The 24,304-nt window shown below is 50.0% G+C and overlaps 1 protein-coding gene and 1 long non-coding RNA gene across 3 annotated transcripts in view; one reads left to right on the top strand and one right to left on the bottom strand.

Moving 5' to 3' along the window:
- LOC311610194 overlaps positions 1 to 11,521 on the bottom strand; it is a 248,718-nt gene extending 237,197 nt beyond the window's left edge. Inside the window, exons 1-2 of the long non-coding RNA XR_014792915.1 lie at positions 11,441 to 11,521; positions 9,839 to 9,921 (exon numbers count right to left, since the gene is read on the bottom strand). This is a non-coding gene — a long non-coding RNA (uncharacterized lncRNA). The remainder of the gene's footprint in view (positions 1 to 9,838; positions 9,922 to 11,440) is intronic.
- Positions 11,522 to 17,486: 5,965 nt separating this feature from the next.
- Positions 17,487 to 24,304, top strand: part of CDH11 (cadherin 11) — a 121,482-nt gene continuing 114,664 nt past the window's right edge. For both annotated transcript variants that reach the window (XM_084861027.1, XM_084861026.1), the window contains exon 1: positions 17,487 to 17,694. The gene's annotated coding sequence lies outside the window, so the exon portion shown is untranslated. The remainder of the gene's footprint in view (positions 17,695 to 24,304) is intronic.

The raw sequence follows: 24,304 nt of genomic DNA, 5'->3' as shown, positions 1-24,304 counted from the left end.
GTTTCCTTTAGATAGATGCTGAGCAGTGGGATTCCTAGATCATACGGTAGCTCGGTCTTTAAGTTTTTAAGGAACCTGCATGCCATTTCCCAAGGTGGCTGCACCAATTGACATTCCCACCAACACTGCATACAGGTTCCCTTTATTGCACATCCTGGTGGGATCTAAAAAAGCCAAACCCAGAGAATCAAAGAATAGAATGGTGGTTCCCAGAGGTTGCAAGTGGGGGAAGGGGGGGGGAAGTTGGTCAAAGGATACAAGCTTCCAGTTATAAGATGAATAAGTTCGGGGGATCTAATGTACACCCAGGTGACTACAGTTTGTAACACCATATTATGGACTTGAGCACTGCCAAGGGAGGAGACCTCAAATGTTCTCACCGTGAAAAAGGAAATGATAATTAAAGTGAAGGGATGGAGGGGCTAGCTAACCTACGGTGGTACTTCTATGGGTTTCATATCAACAAGTGGCACTCCTTAAACATACACAACGTTAGACATGAATTATATCTCTGTAAAGCTAGGAAAAAATAAAATAAAAAGAGAACATTTTCTTTATAGAGTCACCCAAGCCATGCATTTGAAAGAATAAACATTAACACGATGAGTTCTTGAATTTCATGGTTAACTTGCTACTGCATCATTACGCAGCCTATTTTGATAAATACACAGTGCCAGGATCACCTAGGAAGCCTACAAAAATTACAGCATCTACACCCACACTCCAGTCTACTGAGCCAGACTTCAGAAGGTGGAGCAGGAATCTCTGTCCTTACAAAGCTAAGATACCCCCAAAATTAGCAGTTTTGAAAGCCACTGTTAGAAACACTTAGGCTAATCCCATTGGGCCTTCCAACCTGTTTCTGTTCCAAACTCCACCTATTATGGAATCCTAGCTAATAAAGAATATGCAAATTGACCATCACATCATCACAAAGATGGTGGCACCCATAGCCACAAGATGGCGGCGCCCAGTCCCTTCAGCCCCATCGGAGTCCCACAGTCCTTTCAGCCCAGCCTGGGGGGGTGGGGAGGTAGGCCAGTGGCAGGCGCACAGTGTGGCCGAACCTGCCCTCAGCGCCCCCAGCAGCCCAGGGCCAGCTCGAGGTGCAGGCAAATCTCAGATGTTGGCTGCCCAACTGCCCAGGGCCGGCCGAGGTTCTGGTAACAGGGCAGGCTGAGGCTTGCACTGCCAGCAGTGGCAGCAGCAGAGGTATGATGGGGGCATCGCCTTCCCCTGATTGTCAGGTGGCTTCTTGTCCCTGAGGTCTCCCGGACTGTGATGGGGGAAGGCCAGACTGAGGGACCGCCCCCCTCCAGTGCATGGATTTTCATGCACCAGACCTCTAGTTAAATAAATAAATAAAAACAACACATACACACACACACACACACACACACACACACACACACACACACACTAAAGGAAATCCACAAGTGCTGAAGCCAAGCCGTGGGTGTCCTGGCACAGCATAGTGCTTGGACTACAGGATCCGCTCTTTACTCCTGGTGTGGTGCGGGGAAGACTAACTCTTCTGAACCGTTTGCTCATCCAGAAGTCAGGGCTAAAAGCAGCATTTACTTCTGGGGTGAAGAAAATGCTACCTGCTTGACTGGAGTGTCGGGACAAATATATACATTTGCTAAACCGTATAAAATTACATAGCTAAGATATGTGCGTCTCACCGCATATACATATTTTAGAAATAATAATAATAATAATAATAATAATAACAACAGTACCTACTTGGTAGAGGTGTTATGAGTATAAAACCAGATGACTATGAAGGGTACTCAGCACGGAGCCTGGCATCCTTGGGACGTCTGGATACTAGTTAAAAACAGTAGCTGTTATTATGTTTGTATTGTGTGTTACTTCTTTTGTATCATTATCAGAATATCTTCCAAAGTTAAACATACCTAAAGCCAGGATAGGTTGGGAAAGCTGGGAGGAGAACTATTTTAAATTGTGGATTATGTTCTCAGCGTGTATTCCTTCATGTTTTAAGGGCATACATTCCCTTGATCAAAAATACTTCCGGAAGCAAATTTCATACTTTCTCGGCAAGTTTCTCACAGAATGTCTGGATTCAGACCTCTGCTTACCCATGACTTACAATTTTGCAAATGGTTCATGTTCCCACGCACAAATATATATATTTTGTTACGCCTTTTGTCCTAATTAATCAAGCAAAATGGAGGTATTATATTTCCTAATGACAACCTTGTGCCTGCAAAGAAAACCCTCGCCACAATGTGAATATATCTATATGACCGCCTGCGTCAAAACACACAATCCTCAATTCTAATTTCAAGCTTTAATTGCGATAGGCTGTACTAATAAGGACTTTTAAAAATGTTCTTCCCATAGACATTCTCTTGAATAAATACGCCATCATAAAAGGATGCAGGACACGCGGTGGACAACAGGATAAAGAATACCAAGCATTATAAATGTGTTTCCAGAAAGACAGATTAAGTTGCTAAAACTTTAATTTACTGGAAACCCAGGAAGATGTAGTTAATAGCAGACTTCATAAAGGCAACGTCTTTGTAGTGGAAAAATGTGTGGAATGTAGTATCGACACTTCCATTGAGAGGACCCTAGGACATATTTATTGAGCTGTTCTTCTGTGCTCAAAATTCTGGGGGTGCAGACAGTGAGAAAAGCAAGACTCCTTTCCTAAGAAACGTACACCTCACGCTGAGAATGTTGCCAGTAGGAGTTGGGGTTTGGACAAGTTTGGGGGTTGTGAGTCTCCTGTCTACAGAACTCAGAACAACAACAAGAAGAAGCTCTGAGATGAAACATTTGATCAAATGAATGATGATACATATGATACATATGATCATCCCGAAGAGATAAACAATTCTTGCGCGACAGACAGATTTGGCTGAGGCAAAATTACTTATATTAACATTTACAAATATATATATTTTTATTGATTTCAGAGAGGAAGGGAAAGGAAGAGAGCTAGGAACATCAACAAAGAGAGAGAATCATTGATCGGCTGCCCCCTACTGGGGATTGAGCTCACAACCTCAGCAGGTTCCCTTGACTGGAATCTAACCTGGAGCCCTACAGTCTGCAGGTTGATGCTCTGTCCACTGAGCCAACCAGCTAGGGATCACCTCCTAGATTTGGTGACAGTGGTACCACCTGAGGTTGAGCAAGTAAGAGCTGCAGAATAAGACTCGGGAATGTAACACACAGCACGGGAATATGGTCAATAACATCATAATAACTTTGTATGGTGACGGTTACTAGTCCTATCATGGCGGTCACACTGTAAGGTATATAAACATAGAACCAGTATGCTGTACATCTGAAAGGAATATAATTTGTGTATGTCAACTGGACTTCAATAAGTACAAAGGGGAGAAAAAATCTGCCTTGATTCTGACGCCCAGTGTTTCATTCCCCAACCAACCAAGATGCTCTGTCACAGCAAAGCAAGTCCTCCCACAGCTCTGGTGCCTGGGCCAAGGCGATCGGAGTGTTGTTTGCTGCTCACCACCCAACCCAAATGTTATTTATTCCTTTGAAGCACATGAGGGGCTCCTGGTAGGAGGCACGCTGGGGCATGATGTTGCCTTCATTGCCTTAAAAAAGCAGTTGGAATTGTGAGCTTCTATCACCATTTCTGGGACTCAGACAAGACTGAATTCTTGGAGTTGCCAAGATGGAGGTTTGGTGCATTCGTGGACATTAGATTCCCTGTAAAGGTCCTCCACGGGCATTTCTTCTCACTTGCATGGGGAGAGGAAGCGCGCGCGCGCGCACACACACACACACACACACACACACAGATGCTGCTACGAGACAGCCTGTGAGTCTGAATCTAATGTTGTGATGCAGAGGATAGCTTCCATAGGAGCTCGAGAGGAAAGCCAGGAATCAGAGAAGTGAATAAAAGACCTCACAGGGGGAGTGGGTGCTGAAAGATGGATGGAGATGGCGTGACACATCAATAGGACGTCGTAAGTGGAAAACCAGGCAAGGGCGCTATTTACGTGCCTTCTAGGCGTTTATGCCCCTGAAGCTGGCATGTCTGTCTGAAGCCGCTCATCCAGCGTGGGTGTTTAAGTGACCCTGGGGGCAGAGGCACGCTCTGTCAGAATTGCTCTCAGATACATGTTTACCTTGATTATGCTTGATGGGGTGACGGTATCCCCAGAAATCCCCCACTACCTCTTCCCAATTCCTATTCAAGCGATTCCGCGTAGCGTACCTAAGGCCCTCACTTTCCTTTGGAGAAGAAGTGCGTGAGCCGTGCACATAACCTGATCCGTTCACAGGCAGCTGGGAGGCAGCACTTCCTACGAAGGGGGCAGTGGCCACAGAATGAAGGGGACTCATCAGAGGAAGAATCAGACAGACGAACCTGTCATTGCCATCTATACAACCACCATGGACAGCCAGGTGCATGAGAAATGAGAGCATTTCAAGAACAGAGTATCATCTTTTCCCTGAAATAAATCAGGCTCATACCTAGGGTTCGTTTATGTTATGTCTCTCTTTCAATGTCCTCTCTTCTCCTTATCTCCACCTGCCCCCCGCCCCCCTCCCCCACACACCCCTCTCATCCACTCCCCTCTCTGCAAAACAGAGATGACCACTTTGTGGTCAGACACACATGGGCTTGAGTGTTAACATCTGGATAACAATGAGCAGATTATGTCACCTCCTGGAGTCTCCGTTCCCTAAAGATGTGACACACACGGGGTGGATAGCATTAACCATCCTGGACTGAGTGCAGGTTAATTAACATAATGTATGCAGAATGCAAAATGTCTAGCCCAGGGAATATGTGCCCTTTAAGATATAACTACCTTGCAAGTAGCACTTATTATGTGACTACGAGTGGCCTGGTGCACGAAATTCATGCACGGGGGATGGGGGATGTCCCTCAGCCCAGCCTGCATCGTCTCCAATCTGGGACCCCTCTCACAATCTGGGTCCACTGGCTCCTAACTGCTCACCTGCCTGCCTGCCTGATCGCCCCTAACCACTCTGGATTCACCTGGCTGGCCTGATCATCCCCAACTGCCCCTCTCAGTCTGCTTTACCCCAACTCCCCGCCTGCCAGTCTGCTGACCCCCAACTGCTCCCCCCTGCTCTCCTGATTGCCCCCAACTGCCCTCCCCTCCTGGTCTAATCGCCCCTAACTGCCTCTGCCTCGGCCCCGCCACCATGGCTTTGTCCAGAAGGTCTCCTGGTCTAATTTAGCATATTACCCTTTTATTAGTAGAAATTGATAGTGATGGTAGCAGTAGTGATAGTAGCTTCAACATGAGCAGAAATAGACTTGTGTCCAAGGCGTGTGCTACTCCAACTAGACTTGTTATCGTTTCCAATCCAGTTTACTCTCAGAGGAGATCATGGTGGTCCTGTGAGACGGCCCCTCACCCACGGCAGGAGTCCCCCAGGCAACAGGACAGCGCCTGTCAGATGGACACACAGTCTGAATCTCCATACCAGAAACGACCCCAAAAGCTTTATGGTGAGGAGCACACAGTCAAATGGCAGAAACCTTTCTGGCCAGACACCCTCCAGACCTCGCAGCATTCTCTCCCTCCTGCAAGTGTCTGTCCATTAGTCCTGGTCTTGTGCACACTGGGGCCCAGCCAGACGAATCCAATCACTCTTCGTCACGATGGCCCTTTAAATATTGAACAAGGTGATCATGACCCCCCAGGGCATTCTCTTCTCAAATATATGTCCTCAAATTACTTCCCCACGTGGCTTGCACTGCCAGTCCTTTAATGTCCCGAATGCCAACGTGACACCCATGACTGAAAACCCTAGCACAGTGTATGGCCAGAGAGAGCCACCTGGGATTGCACCGGGTATTTGTCAATGCAGCTACTCAAGTTGCCAGTCTCTTTGTGTTGAAACTTCTAACGTGTATGATTAAGCAAAATATACAGATCTAGGGGGTGTGTGTGTGTGTGTGTGTGTTTGCATAGGTAAGCTGCATATGTATTTGTGTACACACTTACCTCCCTTCCTTCTGCTTTCCTTCTTTCCTTCTCTTTTTCCTCTCCCTCCTTCAGGCTAGAAAAAAAAAAAAATCCTTGCCAAAGGCTTCAATCTCACATATATATTGTGAGAATCAAATGAGGGTACACATAAAGTGCTTAGAATGGTGTGTGACCCTTGGAAGCATCCAACAAATGCTAGTTAATATTTTATCCTCGCATGCACGGGTGTAATCCATTTGTCAAGGGCTGTGTGGTCAATTCTGGGGATGCACATGATGAATAAAATGTGGCCCTTTCCCTTAAAGCCATAGTGCCTTGAAAGAAAATAATTTTTAAATGACAGGTCAGGTACTCTATCAGAATCAGGCCCATGGCGTGGAGCACAGAACACAAAGGAAGGATGTGAAGTTCACTCTGGTGGCAAGGGAGGCGGAAGGGCAGGACATATTGGGAAAACATCTCCGGAGAGCAGGACTTCTGAGCACAGGATTTTGGAAGACTAAACTGGAATGAGCAGGAGTGAGGAGGAGGATGCTTGTTCTTAGCACGGGAGAAAGCGCCTGCAAAGATGATGATGACGACTCGAAGGCCATTTGGAAGTGGGAGAGCTTGAGAGGCTTCTATGCTTTTGGCGACTGGATGTAAATGCACGATGGGATGTTCAGTGCCCAGTTTACAGGAAGTCATCATCCCATCCGACGGAATGCTTGTCAGCTTCCGTCTGAGACATGCCAGGCGTGGAAGTTACCTCTAGACACCCAAGCTCCCCAATGTCTGAGCTGGGTGAACGTGATATGGCTCATCGCCTGGCCCCGGAGTCTCCTCCCCAGCAGAACGGGGGTCCATATAACTCAGCAATGACACGGGAAGGCCCCTCCCTGCTGGCATCTGGTTAGGATGCTGCTGCCACGCCTGCTGTTGCCGATTTTCATAGAGGACATGATAGTTAAGACAGACACGGGCGAGATAAAACATGCCAGTATTCTGGAGGCCACATTGTTAACGAAAGGGGAGTAAAAGATGTTTATCATGGAAAAGCAATTACTGGCTGTTAGGCATGAGCGTGAGGCACGGGGTTAGAGGAAAATGGGGGGGGCGGGGGGAGGAGGAGGACTGGCTGCTATTTCCAGCTGCCTTTCTGCTTGGAAACCCCGCCTCCTTGTCATGGATAGTCTGGCTTCCATCTCTATTTCTTCCACCAGGATCTTGTGTACACAGGCAAACTTTCATCTTTTGATGAGGGAAAAAAATTAGTCTTCCTGCATTTTAGACAGCTGCCACATCTAAAACAGTTTTATCAGAGGAGGGGTTATTTCGTAGAACATCTTCCAATGTTTGGTTCTGTGACTCATCTCACTGGAAGACACGAGACTGACTGGTGGCATTTCCCCTCCCCCCACCCCTGCTGTGGATGTGAGCAAAGCTTCAGGAAGGGAGCACTTCAGGTTGCAAATTCATGGTAAGTTTTGATAAACATTTCTTTGTCAATTTACAAGTGCTTGTCTGAGCCCAGCCCGTGTGGCTCAATGGCTGAACAAGAAGAAGTGGCTCAGAGAGAGGCAAGTACTTGTCCAAAATCAGAGTCCAGAACTCAGGTCTCTGGCACAGAGTTGAGTGGTTTCCGTTTTTAACTAATGAAAAGCATCAGACAACATGGCCTTCCGGACCCAGGAGGACATCTGTGGGCACAGGGAAGGACAGTATCCTAGCATGCGCAGTGGTTTCATAACCCTGCAGGTTGGCCAACCTTAACCTCCCACACCTGGCCTTTCCCGAGACGTGTCCTAGTTCATAACAGGCGCCTCTGTCTACCTCATTGCTCAAGTCAGTCACGTGAGAATGACCTTGACATCTTCCTCTCTCTCACCTGCCAGGACCAATTCAACAGCAAGTCCTGCATCCATGTCCAAAGCACACCGGGAGCATGCACCCCTTGTTGTGGTCCCTGCCTCAGCCCAAGGCAGCAGCCCATCTCCTGGGAAACTGCGAGTCCACACACCCGTCCTGTTCTCATCCACTCCCAGCCCTAATGCTCGTTGTCAACAAATGTAATCCTTCCATACTTTTTTCCTCCCATGGAATGCTCTTACACTTATCCTAACTAACTCTGTTGTGTATTTAAAAAAAAAAATTTAAATACATTTTATTGATTTTTTTTTTTTTTTTACAGAGAGAAAGGGAGGATAGAAATTTAGAAACACTGATGAGAGAGAAACATCCATCAGCTGCCTCCTGCACACCTCCCTCTGGGGATGTGCCCGCAACCAAGGTACATGCCCTTGACCGGAATCGAAACTGGGACCTTTCAGTCCGCACGGCCGACGCTCTATCCACTGAGCCAAACCAGCTGGGGTTCTGCTGCATATCTTAATTCTCAGCTTAACAAGAATATCTTTAAGAAGTTCTCCACTTACCTCTCTTTACTACTTCTCCCTTACAAATTAGTTCCCCAGTCATATTCTTTTAAAAATTAAATGCATTGAGGTGACATTCGTTAATAGGATCATATAGGTTTTGGGTGTAGATTTCCATGATACAAGATCTGTCTACTGCACTGTGTGCTCACCATCCAAAATGAATCTTGTCTACTGACTTCTCTTCACCAACTCTCCCCTATAAATTACCTCCTAATTTATATCCCCTTGTAGACACTGAGCAATTAAATCGCATTGAATAATTAACTTAGTAGTAAACTGTTTGAGTAAGCCACTCCGTCCTCTGAGCTTTCCCATCCTCAACCTATACGATGGGCAAAATAATACTTACTTTGTAGGATAGTTGTAAGGACTGGAATCAAAGCACTTGCTAGGCAGTCAATGAACAGCTATTGTAAGTGTTATTCTTCAGTTCTGTCCATACCCAGCACAACAGTCTGTGCCATGGGGAATCAATCATGGCTTAAGACCCAGGACTAAGGTGACTGTCATTCAGAAGAGAGAAGGCTTTTCTGGAATACTGTTTCTAAGGCCAAAGCTCTTGAGCCACCTGTGCATGATACTGCACTCGGTTTTGACCTGCCTATGCTCTATGGAAACACCGCTATTAGCTCTTAGCCAACCAAAGAAGCAACTGAACAGAGAAACAAAGCACTGAACTACTCACAACCTATGGTGTGAAACTCAATCTGTCTTAAGCTGAGGGCAGCAAAGGAAGATTTTTTTTTTTAAGTTTTCTCCATTGGGTAAGGATGACTTTTGCCTTCCCGTGCTCAGCACCCATAGTCAAGATTTCAATGTTCACAAAGAAACTAGAACACAGAGCTCTCTTAAAATCCCGTTGTTCATATTGCAGACTATTTGCAAAGTAAGCCAGTACCGATCTTAAGTAACATTTCCAATGGTTCCCCTGGAGTGCAAACACATTTAAATGAGTCTATTCACAAGTTTAAAAAGAATGTAAATATATGCACAAACGAACACTGCAATCGCCTTCTGTGAAGCGTTTTAATAAACCAAGCTCTTAGTCCACACAACAAACAAACCCGGTATTAGAGAGCAGACGCAGAACAATCCGTAGGCATACCTGTAATTCATTTTTAGACAAATGCATACGCTCTAAGAAAGGTGTCTGTATACCACCATTTTGTAAATAGGATTATATTTGTAGAAGGATGATAACGGGTACCTATTTTAACCAGCTTTCAAAAGGAACCTTTGGAAGGTGAAGAACCATCTTGACAATGTGAATAACTGGCATCATTCAATTCCCTTTGTAAACAAGGGACCTTGTACCACATTGATGATTCCAGCGGGTATCCCATCTGCCTTTGGTTTTAGGATTCATTCACTCCGTTAGCATCTTTTGTGCATTTACTATTCATGTATTCACTGTCCAAATATTTACTGAGTACTCACCGCATGCCTGGCTCTGTGTTAGATGCTCAAGATGCAGGAGTGAACAAGAGAGATGATGCACTTTGCTCTCCCGAAACTGGACCCTAGGGGCGAGATGACCAATAAAAAAGGGGCAATAAAAATATGCCATGCAATTTCAAGCAGCTATACAAGGGTGGGCAAAAGTTGGCAAAGAATAATAATCAGTAATACAATAATAAGTGAAAAATAATACAATGAACTCTGTGTTTCCCATACTCACAACTATGAATCTACTCATGCCCACTCCTGTATGTACTATGAACACAAATTAAGAAGTCTAAGGGGATAGAAAGAGATGGGCTAGAGGGGCTAGAGTTACTGAATGGGTACTTCAGATGATGGGAGAGCCAGGGAAGTCCTGGTTAAATGGGCAAAATGAGGGAACAAGCCCTGAGAAAAACTAGAGCTCGATGCTTCAGGCAGAGGGACAAACAAATGCAAAGGCTTTGAATCTTGTGTTGGAACAACAGCAAGAAGGTATGTGTGGCTTGAGTGACCAAGGGAGAGATGAGAAGATCAGCAAGAGCATCAGGCCTGGTTTGTTGCCTCTTCTCGGCTATGGCCTGGAGGTCTGCACCAGGCCACTGTCTGAGCACCAGAAGGGACAGGGAATGCATGACCTTCAGAATCCAGAGATTTCTGCTCACCACAGAAAGGGATGGCTTATCTAAATAGATCAAGAAGCTTATATCTTTTCTCTCTTTTTAAAAAAATATTGTTATTTATTTATTGACCAGAGGCCCCATTGCAGGAAAATTCATGCAAGAGGCCTTCTTTCCCCGAGAAGCCAGCACCGATTTTCCTCCGGCACCGGAACCCAGGCCTTAGCTCTGGCTGCCACCTTCCACCTTTGCTCTGGCTGGAGCCTTCAGCCTTCTCCACTAAGGACAGAGCACCACTCCATAGCTCCCTCCACCCCCCACCCACCTCCTTATAGTAGGCATCCCACCCTGCCCAATGCTCTCCGAGTCTGCATATACAAATTAACCCAACACCTTTTGGGTTAATTTGCATACTCACTCCTGATTGGCTGGTTGGTGCTACAGAGGATGGTCAATTTGCACATTTCTCTTTTATTAGTGTAGCTTTTTTAGAGAAAATAATGTGGAGAAGGGGAGAGAGGAGAAACATTAATTTGTTGTTCCACCTGTTTTATGCACTCAGAGTTGCTTCTTGTATGTGTCTTGACCAGAGATCAAACCCACAGCCTTGGTGTATTGGGATAGTGCTCTAACCAACTGAGCTACCCAGCCAGGGCATATCTTTTCTCTTATATTGTCCTTCCTCTCTCTTGCCTTTTCTGCTTCTGTTGACTGTCCTTTCCTCTCTCCCTTCCTTCCTTTTGCCCTTTCATCTCCTACTCTTCCAGGCATGTTTATCATGCATCTTCTGTGTTCCAGGCACTGAGCCTGAAGATATGATGGATGCCCCCTGCCTTGAGTGTAGAGAAAGTCCCTTCTTCCTTTCCCACCCAACCCCCTTCAGTCAAGACTAGAATCTGTTGCATGAGCCTCTGCACTGAGAAGTGTGCTAGTGGGGCAACTTGAGAAAGAGGTTGAGACTTCCAGCTCCTATACTCACCAGTGGTATTATATTGTACAGTGCATGCAATCCTTGCTGTCTCAACGCTCTCCTCTGTAAAACAGAAATAACAATACACACTTTGATGGGATGTCTTGAGAATCTGTAGCTTTACAGGTAAGCTGGTGATCAACATTGTTATTTCTCCTTGCTTTCTTCCTCTCCAACTGGAATCTCAAAGTAAAGGAAGGGCACCGTTAGACCGATTTCGTATGACACTGAATTCTCCTATGATTCTCTGTCTTCTCCAGTGTTCTAGAATATTGCAGTCATGATTACAGGATACAACCCATGGGATCTGACAACCCAACGTGACCCAGAAGGGAGCCAGGATGGGAAACCCTTTCTGCCTGTGGGGAGTGCATCAATGGTCCCAATCCCTCACCTCTCCCTGTATTCACTCTCTTTGACATGCAGCTCTAAAGTTGCTTTGCTTTGTTTTTCACTGAAAACGCAGATTATCATTCTCTACCCTTAACTTTTGATCTGCCCAACTGGTGTGCTTTGGACAACAAAATAAAGTCATGGTTTCCAGTCCTAAGCCTCCACCTCAGGAGGCTGTGCTTACTTCTGCTTGATGTAAGTGCAGTGAACAGTGTCACGAGAAGATGCCCAATCCAGTCCCCAGAAGAGGATGAGAAAACACAGGAAGGGGAGCTGAGTTGGCCCAGCCCCGGCCCCATCTAGACCAGGCAACCCACAGATATATGGCAGTACATAATTGCTACTTTAAGACACTTAGTGCTGGGATCATTCATACCTTAGTATTATTGTGATGTCTGATGATACACTGGCCTTAATCAAAATATGTATTACTAAACATCATCAATTAATCAAGCATTTTTATTGGACTTCTGTCTTTAAGATAGCAAGTACTAGGAATACAGATATGGCCAGAAGGGTATCATCGTTGCCTTTGCGGAATTTATAATCTAGGTGAAGAGGAAAGACACAGATAACTACAGATTGAGTTGAAGAGAGTGTATTTCAGAGACAGGGATGCTCAGAGTCAGGGCTTGGCTTGAGATGAGTGATTGTCTGCTCCTAGTGGCAGAAAAGAGAATTGCATCTATGTGATGCTTTCATTTTAATAAAGAGGACTTAAAAATTCTAAAATTTCAGCTCTGGAAGGATCCTCTCCAGAACTGACCTTAGGTCAACTCTCACAACTATAACTGAGGCTCAGAGCAAGGGAGTGAGTTTGCCTAAGGCGATTCAATGAATTTCTGACAGATCTAGGACATGAACCCAGGCCCTTTGCCCCGAACACTGGCACACCTAATTCTGCATGACCCTAAACAGGCCTTACAGTGTCAGAACATTTTGAACTGCCAAAATATTCTTGACCCAAAGTCCTATCACTAACATCATTTAAGATAAGATTAATCTCCATCATGACTGTCATTCATAATTGTACCATGACGCCTTTCTTGCTCAGATCATTTAAGGTGTGATAATAGCCAGACCTCGTAATTAATCACAGTAATTAATACATTTCACTCATCGGACCTCCGCTCTAAGCACAGTGCTGACTGCTTTCGGGATGTGGGCACATGTATTCCTTGTGACGGTCTAGGTCCAGGTAATAAGACCCCTTTGACAGAACTGGAAACTGAGTCTCCCGGAGATAAAGTCTTTACCCAACGTCAGGCCCCTGCTATGTGGCAGAACCAGAAATGGGCCCCGGATCAAAGACCTGCGGTCTTCCCACTTTTCCCTACAGACTCAGCAGCGGGCATCTCTATCTGAAATGTCTAGCTCAAAAATGGCATCCCCGTCCCATCATCCTCAATGTTCTCTGTACTGTGATAAAACCACCTCCTGGCTTGGGTCCGGCCTCCCTTGTACACCATGGACCAAAGGATGCCTCCAGAGCGGATGCTCTGAGAGGGCCCAGGGAAGCCTGGAGCTTCTAAGGGGAAACAAGAAACTGACTCAGCAGGGTCTGGCTCTCTTCAGAGTCTGAGGACAGGTACTTCAAAGGGCCGAGAGCCTGGTACCTTTGATGAAGGAACCAACAGGAAATGATCAGCCTCGTGCCGACAAGGACAAAGACAGGAACATGCCCCGTTTGGGCCTTATCTTTGTCTGGATTGGAAGCTGCCGGCAGGAAGCAGAAGAGACGGTTTAAAGACTGTTTAATCCTGGCTCCAGAGTTAACCGTGAACCCTGCCTTCCTCTCTTAAAGAACAAGGTGAAGGGAAGGTGAGACAAGTTGAGAGAAACACCCAAACTTTTGCCTGTCTGGATGGATGAACAGAATCTTTTTCATGGGAACTGTCAGCGGGCTCTTCCCCCCCCCCCCTTTTCCATTTTTAATCTAACCTAGAATCACATGGTACTCCACCCAAGAGCTCGATATGGATTGCTAAAACACATCCTAACATAGTCATAAAAAAAATCCCCTCTGCCATGTGCACTTTGTACTGTGCCTATGTGTAGGTGTGTTTGAAAATGTCACGAACTTGGAATGCCTAAGTCTGGCTCCCAGGAATTAATCACTTAGAGGAGTGAAAGGGGGGAATTAACTTGCTCTAACACTTATAAGGCTCTCCGAAACGGTCACCAAAATAGAACTTGCTGAATAGAAGTATGGTTATCTTTCCAAAAGAACTAGAATTCTTTTTTTTTTTATAAAAAAAAAACATTTTTCCTCTCTCTAAAACTGCCTTGCAAAAAGTTTTCCTCCTGGGGCTCAGCTACAGGTCACCGTTAATCTGGGAAAAATGGTATAAAAGGATATTCTTTTTGCCATTTTTTTTTGTTACTGTTAGATAATTTTTTAGTACATGTATAGATCTGTACAATTGTCACCATTTCAGAACATTTTTATCACCCGACCGAATTCTTTCATGCCCATGTGTTATCAATTCCTGTTTAGATCCCTAGTTGGCAAATCACTGATCCACTTTCTGCCTTTATAAACTTGCTTCTTCTGGGCGTTAATGAAAATTAGTGGAATCATACAATAAGCGGTTTTGCATCTGGCTTTTAGCATCTGCTTTTAAGGGTCATTCGTGATGTAACATGCATCCGTTATTTCTTTTCTTTTTAATACTGAGTATTATTCCACTACATGGACATACCACATTGTATTTATCCATTAACCAATGGGTAGACATCTGGCTTGTTTCTAGCTTTTGGCTATTATAAATAACTAAAGGCCCTGTGCATGAAATTCATACACTGGGGGGGAGAGGGGGAGCTCAGCATAGCCTGCACCCTCTCCAATCTGGGACCCCACAGGGATCAGGCCTAACGGGCAGTCGGACATCCCTCTCACAATCCAGGACTGCTAGCTAACAACTGCTCGCCTACCTGACTCCCCTAACTGCTTCTGCATGCCAGCCTGATCACCCCCTAACCACTCCCCTGCCAGCCTGATCGACACCTAACTGCTCCCCTGCTGGCCCAATCACCCCCAACTGCCCTTCCCTGCTGGCCTGATCGCCCACAACTGCCATCCATCTTGTGATGGCCATCTTTGATCACATTGGGACAGCCACCTGTGCCATGGAGTGATTGTCAATTTGCATATTACTCTTTATTATATAGGATGATGCTCTGAACGTTCAAGAACATGTCTTCATGTCTTTGTGTGGATACTTGTTTTCCATTTTCTGAGTGAAATCGCTGGGCTGTGCAAGAAATACTGACTGCTGAAAGGCACCGGGTTCCATCTGATTTGGCTATGCTATGTCAGTGGAAATCACCTAAGCAATTCTTCACTGACTTTTAAAAACCCACCAAAACTATCACTTATGAAAGGGGTGGTCAAAAACCAATAAAAACACACACCAACCAGCCAACAAAATACAACTGCTGTCCTTCGACGAATTCTGATAAGATCACACATTGGACCAGGCTCACCCTTGGACCAGCCTCCAGAGTGGAACCCATGAAACTTTCTCATGGGTTCAGAGATGCCCCTAACCTTCACAGATCCTGGACACCTCTGTGCATGTGTAATGAGACTGACGACGGCGCTGCCCACCTGGCAAGGATGAGAGAATCCAGACAACTGGTAGCCAACCAAACAAGGGCCCAAATCCAAGTGTCTCTGAACGGGCCCTCGCTCAGGTGGAAGCGAATTCTAAGGGGACATGGAGGTCCTAACTCTGGGCACCAACGCTGGGCCGCATCAGAGTGAATGTGGAGACTTTGGGGGGTGGCCTAGCACAGCTGGAGTTTGGGGACTTAGAGCAGAAGGACATGGTCCAGGAACAGCTGGGGCCAAAGAGGGGAGAGGCAGAGGTGGCAGGTGCAGTGCGGGAGGGGCCAGGTCGGGACCCACCTGCGGAGGGAGAAGGCACGGGGTCCAGGCCGGGGGGGGGGGGGGGGGGGGGGGGGTCGCGCAGCCTGAGCGCACTGGAGCATCCCCCGCCGCGCCCCGCATGTGCGCTGCGGGGTGCGGGGTGCGAGGTACCTGGGCCGTCCCTGCGGCGGCCTGGCTGGAGGGGAGGGCGTCCTGGGAGGAGCCAGCAGGGCGGCTGGAAGCGCAGCGCCCCCTCCGGGCCGGGGAGCACAGGGAGGGAGGGCGGAGGTGTCGGCCCCCGGAGGCGCCGGGCGCCGGGCGCAGGCAGGACGCACGCGGCGCCTCAGGGATCCCGACGTCGCGGCGCTGCGTGGGCGCGCGGAGGGGGGGGGGGGTAGGCGGGGAGGGGGCGGGCTGGTACCCGGATGGCCCCGCCCCGCCCCGCACGGCGCTGCCCACCCGGGCAGCCCGCCCCGCTCCCTGCCTCTCCGCGTCCTCAGGCCGCTTTCCCTTAACTCCCGGCCCTCCCGCCGCCCATCCCTCCGCGTCCCGCCACAGCTCCCGCCGGCCTGCCGTTCCTCCCCCCCCCACCTCCCCTCTCTGCCCCCCCCCCCCAAATAATTTGGGCCAAATTCCATTTTTCTGTGCATTGGCTTCTAGCCTTTCCCCCCTCCCCCTCAACCTGGAAACTTGTTCCAGCCGGGGGTCCCCGCCAAGCCACGGAGGCCCCCCTCCGCGGCCGCGGGATGCCCCCACTCCGCTCCCGAACCGCCGGCGCCCCGCGATGTCCCGGGCGGGGGTCCCGAGGCCCGGCCCGCCAGCCCGTTCTCCCGGCGGCGACCCCGCTGGGGCGGGAAGCGGCGGGGCTCCCGCCCTCTGGCTGGTCCTGCTGGTGTGGCTAAGAGGGCCATAGAGGGGGGACCCAGGCAGGGCGCCCCAAGCCCTCTCTCCTGCAAAACCACGCTCTCCAGCCCCGGCCAGGGGTGGGGGAGTGGGGAGCGAGGCAACAAGTGACGTCCGGGGGGGAGGGCTCCCAGCTGACCCCGGGGGAGCCACCCCCGCAACCCGCTCCGCTCGCGAGGCCCACCAGAGGCGGAGGAGGTGTGGGGCGAGCGGGGAGCGGCTCTCCCTGGTCCGGAGTCCTCCCGCCCAGGTTTTCGCCGCCTGAGCCCCCAGCACCATTGCCAGGGATTTGGGGAGGAGGGTAAGAGGGGGGGGACCGAGGCCGGGCAGGAGCCGCCGACGTGGAGGGGCTGCCGAAGGTGGGGCGGCAAAGGGAGGAAGCACGACTCCCATCGCCCCCCCCCCCCCACTTGGCAAAGGCTTCCCCCCCAAACCGCCCTCCAGGCCTCTCCCGGGCGAGGGCCCAGCGCGGCCAGCTGGAGCGGATTTGGGGGAAGAAGCAGGAGAAGGGGCTGCGCCCTCCCTCCCCGATCGGCGGGGCGTCCCCGGAGCCCAACTTCAGCCGCTCCGGACTCCGTCTGCGCCCGAGCGCGCGGGAGGGGGGCTGCGCCCGGAGCGGGAGGGAGGGAGGGGGCCGCGGAGCCGGGGTTGGCATCTCGGGGGGAGGGGAGGGGAGGGGGCCGCCGCCGGGGGAGGGGGGCGCGGACGGGCCGGCTCCCCAGCCTCCGCGAGGCTCCGCGCGCCGCGTCTCGTGGCCTCCGCTCCTCTCCGCCCCCCGCCCTTCCCGTCCCTCCCCTCCCCTCCCCTCCCAGCGGCGGCCTCCCTCCTCCTCCTCCTCCCCCTCCTCTCCATCCCCCCTCCCCGCTCCCCTCCCCGCGGCTCCTCATTCCTGCCACCAGCGCTCGGCGGCTCAGTGCGCGGCGCCGCCAGCGAGGGCAGCGGAGGCAGAGGCGCTCCGGGCCGCGGGCCGCTCCAGCCGCCGCCGGCGACTTGTGAATGGGACCCGGCCTGGGCCCCGGCCACTCCGCCCGCGGCGCCCGCCGCCCCGCGCCCGGGACCGACGGCCGCCGCCCGCGCCCGCCCTCCGGGGCCCCAGGTAGGCGCGCCCGCCGCCGCCGAGCCTCCTCCCGCCGGCCGGGGCTTCTGGAGGAGAATTTCGGGGATCGGGGTCGGGAGGGGGTGAGGTCTGGCCAGAGAAGGTGTCTCGGATGCAAAGGGAAGGAGGGAGAGCGCGGAGATCAGAGAGGGTTTGTTTAAAAATAAGAAAAAAGGGAGCAGGGAGCCAGCTGCGGGCGCGGGCGGCGCAGGGGGCACGGGCGCCAGATGTGCGCTCCAGCCTCCTCCTCTCTCCGGCTTCACCCCCCCTCTCTCCCCGGCTCCGGCCTCCTCCCCCGAGGTCCGCACCGAGGCCCCGGGGAGAGCGGGGTCGGTGCCCGGGCCGGGCCGGGGGGCTGCGGAGAGAGAGCAGCGCCCGGACGTGCCCGCCGCCTCCGGTCCGGTCCCCGGGGAAAGCCGCCACCTCCCCGGCCCGAACCCCCGCCCGCCGCGCCGAGCGCCCCGGGGCTCCGCGCTCCTCCGGGCCGGACCGCCGGAGGCCCCGGGAGGCGGATTCCCCCCGCACTTTCATCGCTGGGTTCGGGGCCGCTCACTGCGGCTCCCGGGCCGCCGACTGCGGCGCGCGCCCCAGCCCTCCGGCCGGGAGTCTCTTGGGGAGCACGAGGGGCCCTAGATCCGCTCCCGCCGGCCCGGGGAAGGGAGATCCGCCAGCCGTTCGGACCAGGGCTCAGCCTTGGGGTGGGCGAACCCCAGCCTCCATGGTCAGTGTTAACTTTGCGAGCCCAGCCTCCTCCTCCTCCTCCTCCTCCTCCTCCTCCTCTTCCTCTTTCCCCCGGAGCGCGCCCTGCCTCTCCGGCCAGCGCGGCCTCCTCCCTTAGCTTTGCCCCGCAACGCGATGGGAAGCCGGCTGGATGGGGAGGGAAAGGGCAGGCGGCGAGGAGAGCACCGTTATCCCCCGCCACCCGGAGGAGCAGGGGGAGAGCCCGCCTAGTGCGGTGGGGAAAGAAACCCCAGAGAAAGTGGGGTCCGGGGGCCCCTGGGGAGCTCTTCTTTATCCCTGCTTTCGCTGGGGCCTAGGGGGGGCGGGGGAGGGGGTCGGGGGTACCGCTCGCCGCCCCTCCCAGGGAGAAAGGTTTTGCTAAGATGCTAGCAAAAGCCCTGTTGCTTTTGCTGATAATGCAGCAGGGATTTCACGGGCCATCGCACCACCGTTATTAAGAAATTGCATCTTTTAATTATTTAATAACGCATCCCTGCTTGGGGAGGGGAGGTCCCTCAGGGGTGGGATGGGGTGATGGGGGTGGAGGGGGCAGTTCCGGAAAGCCTGCTGCGGGAGGGCATAGATCTGCCGAAAGTCTGCCCTCCCAATTCCCCCTTAAAAAAAATCCCCTTTCTTGTTTTCCTTTTCTGATCGTTCCTATCGGTTTCAAATGAGGCATGGGATAAGTTTTCAGTGTAATCACAGGGAAGCCACGATAATTAATCTGATCCAAGAGGATGGATCAATTGCTTTATAGCTCAGGCTAGCAGCGGACATGGATGGTTTTGCCAGGGGAGGGGATGGGAATGGGGATGGAGAAGTTTTCTTAGGAGCGGGGACCCACAGCATCATCAGCCCTGTAGGCCAGGCTGGGGTTTGAGCGCCAGAGCCTAACACGGTGGGGAGAGGAGAAGAGAAGAGGCTGGCCTTTATTTTATTAATCCTGGAGTCTATTTTTCCTACAAATAAGGAGACACGGACACCAGACCTAGTCCCTACCCAGCCCCAGCTACAGGGAAACCCATCTCCCTTCTGCAGAACAAAGGGCTAAAAAGTTGGGAAACAAAGGGACAGGAGTTGTGGCCAATCCCAGAGGGACCCTGAACCTCCTGGCCCCTGAGGGGCATTCACCCTGAAAACCAGAGGCAAAGTTTCAGAGTTGGCCTGCTGGCCGGTGGGCCCTGGAATCCAGACCTCTGAAATCCTGCCTGGTACAAAGGAATGTGAGCAGTTTTCCAGTCTAGACCAGGGAGAGGCACAGGAGAAGCCGGGGCGCTTAGCTCGCGTGAGAAGTATCATGACATCTTGCTTTGGAAACACATTGCACATGCATGCCTCAGCCATGCGGCAGCCTTGCTTTCTAAATAGCAATTATTTCTCTCCTTCTTTGCCTTGTTACTTTAGAATCTGCATAAGTTGGCTGTGTTAGGACCTTGTTTGAAGGGGAAAAAAATTACACCCCCCACCACTCCACCCTTGGGGGAAGGGAAATAAGGAGAGGATGCATGGAATGGACCGAGCTAGAATAATCTATGGAGGCCCAGGCACGTAGATTTGCTCAAACGGGGGCTTCATGCTTGCTAGAAAGATGGGCTTTTTAAAAACAGCTCTGACACAAGCAGCTAGCACTTCAGAACTTCCATTATGTGCAGCGTACTTATCGGAACACCAGACGGTAAAATTACGAGGAACCTAAATTCTGTTTTCAATTAAGATGCAATCTTGTGTTAATCCGAGAATTATTTTAAAAAGTTACGGCCTCTCTCTCTCTCTCTTTTTTTTTATAACCCAGAACTCAGGTTTTTCTCTTTGCAGTGAGCGGTGGTGGCTGTGGGCATTGAATTGTTGATGGGGGTGGGGGGGTGGGGGTGAGGGCTGGGGTTAGAGATCCGGGGGGGATACAGATCGATTTCATGCTCCTTTCATGCACTTGTCTTCATGCATGGTTTTTCTCCCACTCTGAATGGGATTACATGGCTGCTTTGTAAAAGATTCTGGTGTGGGGACCCTCGTGTGGGAAACGCTGTGACTTTGACCTGGAGGCTGGATTTACAATGCCAGGGCTACAATCCCTTGAGCAGAGTGTGTGTCTGTACCTTGCCAGTGCCTGGCCGTGACTTAGGAAGTGGATGGTTCACATAAACTTTAATCTGTGATATTCAGGTCTATTTTCAGGACCATCGAAAGGGATCTGTAGACCTGGCTCTAGGGTTCCTTCATTTTCAGTACAACTATGGAGGCAGATGTCGAAGAACCAATCATTTCATTTAAGATTACTTTCAACATCGATATTTTTTACTTTGATATAGGCATACCTAATAATGAAATCTTAATGATAGAACAGTGGCTCATAGAGTTAGAAAGTAGGTGGCAATTTTTTTTTTTTTTTTTAACTGTCAAGTTTGAAGAATGGCGGAATTCCCAGTCGTTGTTTTTTTCCTGGAAAATCTGGGCAAGCCAATGATCGAAGAGATTGAAATGCGTTTGTTATGAGATCGGTTATTGTTTCATCCGTAGCTACCTAATTTGTCAGGAACCCTCTTTCTAGATTTGCCCAGGATTGTGAGTTGCCCACCTTTCCAGTGCGAAGGCACTGCCTCTGAAATCCGTACAGATCTTTGGTCTCTATCCACGTGTGTTTTATGTCGCTGGAGGAACCACATCAACAGGTCTGCTTTCCAAAGAAAGAAAAAAGTTGGGCAACTTCTGGTGCCCCCTGTAGGAGAAAGAATCCGCTTTGCCGCCAGGATTCCCGTGATAGCCACGCACAGCCTCCCCGATGGGCAGGAAGGAGGAAAGACAAACACTCGAGGAGGGAAGATAATTAGACATCTTTCTTGGTGTAATTTTACCCTGACATGGAAAGCCAGCTGCCTCTCTGGAAATGCGCTCCTCCGCGGAAGATTGCACGTGTGGCCACTAGGGGGCAATGGCGCCCTTCTCCAGCCTTCTGCATGGGGCCCATCTGCTTTGGAGGGCACCGGTGAAAAGCCGCTTTGTTACCTCCAGCCTTGTCTGGGGGCCTCTCCGGAGAGACGGAATTCAATCTAGCTGTGGTTCGGGCTACTGCTCCAGCAGTTTGTCAGGATTTACATCTTTCTAGCCGGTGGATCTCGTTACCTTCAGCCTCTTCCTCTTACCCAGGAGTTGACTAGACAGTTGTAAAAGCTTATCCTTGGAGATGGACCAGAAGATGGGTGGGGGGATGGGCGGTGTGATAAACAAAGTTAGTTCTCACCCAGGCAGGATTTGCTCTGGCTCTTTTTATTTTTTTTTAATTTTTTATTTTTTCCCCGCTTAGAGCATCATCTCAGACTCTGAGGGGAAGGGGATGGATAGAGAAGAGAAATATTAGTGAGATTATTGTGATATCATAGCCTATGCCTTCAAGAAGTTTTGAAGACATCTGCAAGCCATTTCTGATTTGCAAAAAAAAAAAAAAAAAAAAAATTAAGAGTTTGATCTTTGGTACACATGATAGGGTTTTACATATAATGGTAAATGTTTTTCTATTCCCTTTAACCCGTTCTTGACATTGGCATACAAACACCGAACTTGAGCAGAGAATAAAAATTCATTCAAGATTGGCCCTCACACAGTGGTGTTTCATCATTTGACTTACCCTCGCCCACCGCCCACCCCCTCCTCAGGGATAACGGAAATTACCGCGGATTGTTAAATTGCATAGTTCAAGCTGCGCGCATTTATATTTGTTACAGTTTGATCATGTCGTTAGGAAAGTTCAGAGAAAGCAGGGAAGAAAGCACGCTATGTTATAACGAAGGAGAAAGCTCTACTTAAAAAAGAAGTACTGCGGTAAGTGGATTCTTATTTGCATCTATTTTTTTTTTTTTTTTTTTTTTAACAGAGTGCAGAGGCCTCCCCCATGAATCAGCAGTGAAGTCTGCAGCCCTGAGCGTAGCTGGAAGGCTCAGCTCAGGCCGGCAGGAATCAATGCAGATGGATTAAGGGCGGGAGTATGCAGTACCTCCGCGGACAGTAAGACGGAGTGTTTTGTAAACCGATGCTCCCTGACCATTGGGCGGTTTAGTTAACTTCAAAATTTTTCATTGTTGTTTGGTTTAATGAGTCCCCAACGGTCGCAGAGTTCGGAATTCTTACTGAGACACAGCGGTGCTCTCATCCTCTGTCTGGTCCGGTGTCTGCCCAGGGATAGCACCTGGTCCATGGGGAGGTTAAGTGAGACAGGAGTAAAAGAGGGAGGAAGAGAGTGAAGGAGGAAAAGGAGGTGGGGAAAGAGAGAGATGAATGATGCTGTTTCCCATAGCAGTTCAGATGCTGGTATGTCTGTCTGTCTGTCTGTTTCTCCTCATAACCCCCATTTAGACCATGTGAGGTACTGAACGCAGAAAGCTGGCATAAACAGCTTTGGTGGCCACAGTCTGCACTGGCCACGGACTTACTCTACTGCCTGGATACGCACAGCCTCTTTCTCCAACTTCCCTGGTGCTGACAGGCCAAGCAACACCTTCATTCGCTTCCTCCATGAACTCCCTTACCTGCCAGAAGTCGTTCACAAGTTAAGGGTACATCTGCACTTCCCTGGAATACACGGCTTGGGGCTCAGCTTCTCCACCACCACTCTCTCCCCCCACATAGGATGGTCACCTAACCCAGTGGTCTGCAAACTCATTAGTCCACGGAGCCAAATAGGAACAGTACAACGACTGAAATTTCTTTGGGAGAGCCACATTTTTTAAACTTCAACTTCTTTTAATGCCACTTCTTCAACATAGACTCGCTCAGGCCTTGGTATTTTGTGGAAGAGCCACCCACACTTAAGGGGCCCAAGAGCCACATGTGGCTCACAAGCCGCAATTTGCCGACCATGGACCTAACCTAAGGTAGCAATAGGAGTGGAGGGAGCTCTTCCTTGATTTCAGCTCCAGGCTCATGGAGATCTCTCTTCAGTCTTCCTCAGGCTCCACCCATGAGAGTGAGCAGAGGAAGTTGGGAGGGGCATCCCTGCCTTCGGCGTTCCCTTGCTCTTGATAAGACGAAGCATGGATGAAGGCGGCCTAGACATATGCGATCGGATCACTGCGCTCCACCCCCACCATGGACCTCTGGGAACATGATTCCCATGATCGCATCCCGCAGGTCCAGACCTATATCCATCATCCCTAAGGCTCGGATCAGCTCTTCACTCAAAGTCAGGGATCTGACACCAAACTTCACCACCGTGTCGGGATGCTCTGCCACTCACTGCTTCGGTGAATCTGATGAGATATGGTTTCCAGCCCTCTCTCCTTCTGCCTCTCTCCCACCTGCTTCCATTCCATTTAGTTGTCCCCTTTAACTATTGATTCCTTAGATCAGTTTCTCGTGGCGGGCAGTAACCACTGCAGGGCACTACATGCACCACTCCCTCCAAGGAGGCCTGGGTGTCCCACTTTGCCAAGTAGGATTCTGAGGTCTGAAGTCGTTAACTGAATGACTAGCTATTCCAGGCCTCCTTCATTTAGAGATGAAGCTGAGGGACCCAGAGGGACCCACAGGAGGAATTAGGCTTGCCTACCCTCACATGGCAGTTTAGAGGCAGCTAGAAAAAGAACTGGGCAGTCTCTTAACTCCATCTTCTACCACTATGTGCAAGCTAAAGGTGTTTCAAGTAGACAGGTGTGTGTGTGTGTGTGTGTACAGTTATATCCTGTATGGTATTGAGCAGTTACATTGTGAGACCGATATGTGGGGTTCTGCATGGATCTCTATCATTTGAAAATCATGGCTGTTTGATGTTATTTTGCAGAGTGTACCACTTAACCCAGGTCTTCAGCTCTGTCCTTCTAAACAGTCACCTGCCGTTGATGTCCCCATTCCAAGTGTCCTTAGGTAACAGTGTAAGAACTGTGTGCTCACCTTGCCACCC

This window comes from Pipistrellus hanaki (assembly GCF_964339955.1).
Source record: "Pipistrellus hanaki genome assembly, chromosome: 15".
Classification (NCBI taxonomy): domain Eukaryota; kingdom Metazoa; phylum Chordata; class Mammalia; order Chiroptera; family Vespertilionidae; genus Pipistrellus; species Pipistrellus hanaki.
Note: the sequence above shows the minus strand (reverse complement) of the source record. Positions and strands in the feature narration are given on the sequence as shown.